General features: G+C 52.8%; 1 long non-coding RNA gene across 1 annotated transcript; it reads right to left on the bottom strand.

Annotated features, from left to right (window-relative positions):
- Positions 1–908: 908 nt before the first annotated feature.
- On the bottom strand, positions 909–5463 carry LOC138176558 (uncharacterized). The gene is made up of 2 exons (XR_011172333.1): positions 3111–5463; positions 909–2064 (listed from the first exon to the last, which is right to left on the bottom strand). It is a non-coding gene; the product is annotated as an uncharacterized lncRNA (long non-coding RNA).
- Between the last annotated feature and the right edge of the window lie 626 nt (positions 5464–6089).

Here is a 6089-nt window from a genome sequence, read left to right on the forward strand (position 1 = left end):
TTGCTTTCTGGTTGGCTGGCTATTGTGATCCTGCCAGAGATTAGATGGGTATGGTCGTGGCTGAGTGCACAGATAGACACGCCTATTGTTTCTGTGGGAAATATGAGGAATGGGTCTGGAGGCACTGGCTAACATTTCATCACATGGACACACGTGTTGTTCTGGTGAGGCATCTATGAAGAAGTTAGGATATTGGGGGAAGGCAGTGGGTCTGCTGTTCAGTGGGGCCTATGACTGAGTCTGGGGGCCTGTGGTATAGCTTAAAGCCAGATTGTTAAATCAGGTCAAGCCTGATGTTCAGTGGGGCCCAGAAGGTAGTTAGAATACTGGGGCTGGGGGCAGCTTTATTAGGATTCCATCAACAGCCCCACAATCTTGGAGCTTTTAGTTAGCCAACACAGGTCCCCAGGGGGTCCAGCAACTCTGAGAGCCCGGGGCTCTAGCTGTGCCTTCCCTCTCCCTGGCAAAGGGTAAAAAGTGTAACATTCTTAATGTCCCCAGACTCACCCCATCTGGGACAAGATTCCAGGCGCATCCCTGCAGACTTCAAAGGGTCATAGGCATTCCCATACAACGTCAGTAAATGCTTGTTTCTAACTGGGGGGAGTTTTAAACATGACCTAAGGCCATACTAGTTGGCTGCAAGGCCATCAACGTAACCCCTCCTCTTCCAGGGACACTTTCCTTCCAAGTCCCTTGGGGAGGTGCTGGTCAGGAAGATCATACCCATTCTGCAGATGAAGGAGGCCACACCCCAGAGCCAGGGCTTCACCTGCCAGGAGCAAAGACCAAAGGGCCGCTAGGTCCCACTTGTCTCTAAAGGCCCACGAATACCTGAGGCCCTAGCCCCAGCATGTGGTCCCAGGGCTCTCTGGGAATGCTGCACAGCCAAATCACAGGCCACACCATCTAGTGCAACTATTTATTAGCTTGAGAAGTTTACAAATTTTAAATTTTACCATTTCATGAAATAGATTCATTCAACATTCAGTTGGTACTAATTTTCTGGTTTGCCAAATTTCTCGCCTGTCTTTTCTCTGTATCTAAAACACAACCCGCCCATCGGTTCTTCATTTGGAGGCAGTCTGTGATTTGCTGAAATCCAAGATTCAGGTAAAAATATCAACAGAACCCTTCATTGTCACAACTGGTATCTTTGCCAGGAGCTGGTGGAGATTACGTGTAAGTTGTGTGTGTGTGTGTGTGTGTGTGTGTGTGTGTGTGTGTGTACCCACAACCAATTTTCTCCCTTTCCATTCTGTACACTATATTGTCTCACCAAAGCAAACCCTGAGTTCTCAGCCTTCGTCTCCTCAGAACTCCGAGGCCTGGCACTGCAAACAGCAAGATTAACTCATTCCTGAAGCTACATGAAAGCTTAGATTTATTTAAAGCACTCATTGGAAAATTTAAAAAATCTTATATTTTATACAAAGTTAACAATTTTAAAAGGGAAATAAAGTTTTCAATACAATCTTCCCAACACTTTAACAGAGACATGGGAACTTAGGAATGTGCCTAGAATTGTTTGGGGATCTTCAGCTTTGGTTGACAATGGTCCCTCTGAAGGAAGCACTTGCAGGGGGTATTTTCCATCTCCAGATTGCTGTAAGCATCTGGTCAGCAGCTCTGAAAGCCCCTCCTTGGAGAAGGGAGATTTGGGAGATGGGGGGAGGTGGGGTAGAGGGGACACTGGACCCTCCCTTGGGCCACTCTCTCAGGCCCCTCACTGTGATGGGAAATGTGACCAGACATAGAAAGGAAATGTGACCGGACATAGAAAGGAAGGCCGAGCTGCCTGTGCAGGCCCCCTGGGAGCCCGGGCTGGGGCAGGGAATCACCATGTACCATAAATTAACAGAAATTACTAAAAAGCTTCTACTACAACAAGATAAAGAATTTCTCAAAAAGGAAATGAACCATCCAAATGCTCCCTGCTCAACAGAAAGGCAGCTGAACTCTTGGTGTGACAGCTCCTCACTGGCCTGGGTGTTGACGTCCAGGAACACCCGAGGCAGCACAGCCACGTGCCATCACAGGCTGCGATCAGGAGCCATAGCGATCCTGAAAAAGGAACGGGGCAGTGACCAGCAGGCCCCCTTTGCAGGCATCCGTCCAGAGGAGCCTGGGCTGCCCACCCCACCCCTGGGAGGGGGAATGAGGCTCAGGCGTAAGACTGGCGGCTGCCCCTGACTGCCTGCACAGCTCCTCCTAACAACACCAGGCAGTGAGGGTGACAGGATCTCCATGCCCATCTGACAGATGGAGGGGCCTCAGGAGCTGAAGGGACGCAGCCATGGCCACATGCCAGAGGCCAGCGCCGCATGAGCCTCGGCTCCCAGCTCCATGCTGCCTCCTGACACAGGCACCTTGGACATCTGTCTGTGACGGTTCCTTACCATGGGGTCTGTGGCCCACAAAGAGTCTGTGAACTTGGGCCCAAAAAGAGTCTGTGAACTTGGATGACAACAAGGGAACTGATAAGCTGCTCCCCTGCCTGAGGCTCCACATTTCCTTCCATTATTAAGTATATTCTGGGAAGGTGCCCAGGGGCCTCCCCAAAAAGTCCAAGGGGGGCCATGGCCTGGAGAGGTCACAGTGCCATCCCCCAAAGCCCAGCAGGCTGGAGGGCAGGGAAGGAGCCTCTGCAGGCCTCCTGCTTCAAGCTCTCCACAGCCAATGTGGGCACCGGATGGGGCTCAGAGTCCAACTCCCCCCATTGCACAGAAGAAGACTGAACTCTTAGGGAATTTGAACCTGGGTCCTCAGCCTGCCCTGGAGGAGGGTGGGGAGCAGCCTGCATCTCTCAGACAAACTCTACCATCTTCTCAAAGAAGCAGAAATAAGCCCTCTTCCCATAGTGCTTCCTAACTCCTCCAAAGCAGGCAATGCTGCTGGGGCCTTGGAGGGCCCTCAGGGACCTTGGGACCTACCACACCTGTGACTTCGGGTCACGAGTCCTTCAGTTTCAGCTTCCAGCAGCCCCAGGCCCACTGTCCAGTAACCAGATGCCACAAGAAGGTCCCAGAACCTCCTCGGTGGGAGGGTGGGGGTGAGCAGGACACTCCCCCCGCCAGGGCACTGCCTTTAAGAATAACCATCCCACTAACCTGAATGGACGTCATGACGCCGTTGGCCAGCACAGAGAGCTTCCCTGCCACCGATCTCACTCCTTGTTTGAACTGAGTTATATCCGGGGCGTTTGGCAAGACGTTGCTAAGGTTGTAGTTTCCTGGGGGAAGGAAAACCTGCATCATTGCCCATGACTCCAGGAGGAGTCAGTGTGGGCACCCCAGGGTGCCTCAGTTTAGCTCCCTCATTCGTCCTAACGGCCCCTCAGGTGACACTCTGGTAGTTTAAGGAGGGATAGCCAGGGCAGTGTGTGCCCATAGGCCTATCCTCACCACCGTGCAGTCATGGCTTCCCCCACAATGGAAGGGCTCTCCAAGGCTCCCTGGGAGTCTGAGTACCCACATGAGTGTGGGTGAGAGCTTGGGGGGGGGCCAGGGAGCCCTACCCTTTCTGACCTCTGGTAGCTAGCAAGGGACCAGCAGTTGTTGGAGTAATGGTCAGGTAGGCCTTGAGGATGAAAACTGGCCAGGCTGGGACAATGTTTTTCTAGGGGAAATCTCTTCTTGCTTTGCTCCTGGGTGATGACAAAGTCCAGGACAATGTCTTTTTTTTTTTTTTTTAAGCAATCAGGGTTAAGTAACTTGCTCAAGGTTACACAGCCAGTTATTTCTGGGTGTGGTGCTGAGTATCTGAGCCCGGATTTGATCCAGGTCATCCCGACACTGGAGCCAGTGCTCTTACTCACTGAGCCACCTGGCCGCCCCTAAGCAATTGGGGTTAAGTAACTTGCTCAAGGTTACACGGCCAGGTGTTTCTGGGTGGGTGCTAAGTGTCTGAGCCCGGGATTCGATCTCCAGGTCTTCTCAACACTGGAGCCGGTGCTCTTACTCGCTGTGCTACCTGGCCAGGACAATGTCTTGTGTCCTTCAGGGTGGCCAAAGGCTACTGGTTGGTTGGTCATGGCAGCCACTGGACAGGTAGGAGAAAACGGATGTGGTGGCTGGGGCCAGGCCCAGTGATTTCACTCTGACTTACTTACAGGTGCCCAGGGAATTTTGTCTTTCCTGGGAATGGCCAGTGCCCCACACACCTGAAAGCCCCTCTCCAGGTACCAAGAGTGTCTCTTATTACCTTTCTCTGTCCTGATCCTTCTCGACCCCTCTCTCTTCCTTCTTCTCCTGCTGGGTCCTCATCCAGAGTTATCATGCCTCCTCTCCCTCCCCCAGCATTCAATCACTGATCAAGCTGTTCTGCTCTCCCTGGGCCCCTCACATGCATGACCTAGAAGATGGGCAGGAAGCCTTGTTCCTCTCCTTATTCTCAGCCCCTAAGAGGTGTCTGGATGAAGCTGGTGCTGTCCCACCCATGCAGCAAGCCCTAGGGCCCAGAACATCCTTGCCATGCCCCCAGGTACCCAGTATGGTGTCCAGCAAGAATGCCATGAGGGCTCATGCATTAAGCAAGAGTCTAGCAATTCCCACTACAATGGAAAACAGACAAGTCAAGATAAACAGCATTATCTTAGCTTTCTGAGACCATGAGACTAAAGGGGTCAAATGATGTAAAAAAATGCTTCTTGGTGACAGGTGTCAACAGAAACCAACTTGCTAAAATGAATGAAATTTCACTTTATGTAATTAAGTCTTTGTCAGCAATGCCCAGTGGCATGAGGCCTCTTTAAGGAAGTAGCCCAGAAGATGGTTGAGCACAGGCTGCAGAGAGAGTGCAGGCTCCAAGAAGGGCCTATCCTTGCATCTGGGGGTTTTCCCAAATGCTCCTGTGTTCCAGGCTCTTGTCTCAGTCTAGGGGTACAAAGACAAGGGCCCTCCCCCCATGGAACATATGTACTAATGGGAAGAAAACGGGGGCTGATGAGGCCAGAGGGGGCCTTCTGGGCCTCCTCAGGGAGGCTCAGGGTTACTCAGTGACTTAATGTGAGGGAGGGTGGGTAAGGGGAGTGATGGCCACTGGGCCATGCTGTGTGGCCTGTCAGCATCCTTAGGGAGATGGGGCCTGACAGTGTCTCTGTGCTGTGCCTGGCTGACATCATGCCCTTGGGTGGGGATGGGAGGGCAGCTCACCAGGTGGCAGTCAGAACTCCCAAGACTCCCCAGGCTCCCATATCTGCTAATCAAGGAGCCCCATCTGTGACTCAGTCCCTGTGCCCTGGGGGCTGGCCCCACTTAATCCTGATAAATAGAACTCTTGCTGAAATTTATAAAAAATAATAACCATCAGCAGCAGAACACGCAAAACAAGGGACCGAGTGCTAGCCCCAAACTTCAGACAGGAAGGGGGAGGGATCAGATGATGCCAGCGAAATGAATAAACATTTCCAGCTGAAACAAGGAGGTAATGAGGCCCCTTGGAGCTCCCTGACAGTCTCTGAGCATGCTCCAACGTCCCCCCCCCCCCCCCCCCCCCACCACCCCCTGCAGCCTTCACAACAACCACGGGAAGCCAAGTCAGCTGCCCTTCAAAGCCCTTCCCGTCTCCAACCTCTGAAACGCAATAAATAACATGAATGCTGACAAACCCATGATCTGTGGACACCGGGCCAGGCCAGTAGGACTTACCAACCAGAGACAATTCTGGTTGGGCAGATAATTGGATGGAACCAAAATTGAGAAGCAGGCCCTCTCCCAGGAAACGCTTTCAGAGGGCAAGGGTTCGAATCCTGTGGGTCACCAGGTGGACCAAGAGCCTGCTGGGGCTAGTTCCCAAGAGGTCAGTGTCTGCCCAGCTCTCCTCGTGGACTTGGGCATTAAGGGTAGGCTGGGCCATCTTTGCAGACAGACTGGCCTGGCCCAGGGGCAGTACTCACAAGGGAACACCAGTCTTGGCCCAGGTCTGAACCTCGGCTACTCTGGGCCCTCACAACCTAAGTGGCCCCATCATCTCTGCCAGGCCTGGGTTCCCTCACCAGAACTTCTGGGATGGCCTCTGGGCCTCTCCCTGCTGGACCTAAAGATCCAAGCACTTCACAGAGACCTCACAAAAGTGCTCTGCGACCCCAG

The sequence above is a fragment of the Petaurus breviceps genome, unplaced genomic scaffold (genome assembly GCF_028583685.1).
Source record: "Petaurus breviceps papuanus isolate PSGF00001 unplaced genomic scaffold, PetGlider_PUasm1.0 89949, whole genome shotgun sequence".
NCBI lineage: Eukaryota > Metazoa > Chordata > Mammalia > Diprotodontia > Petauridae > Petaurus > Petaurus breviceps.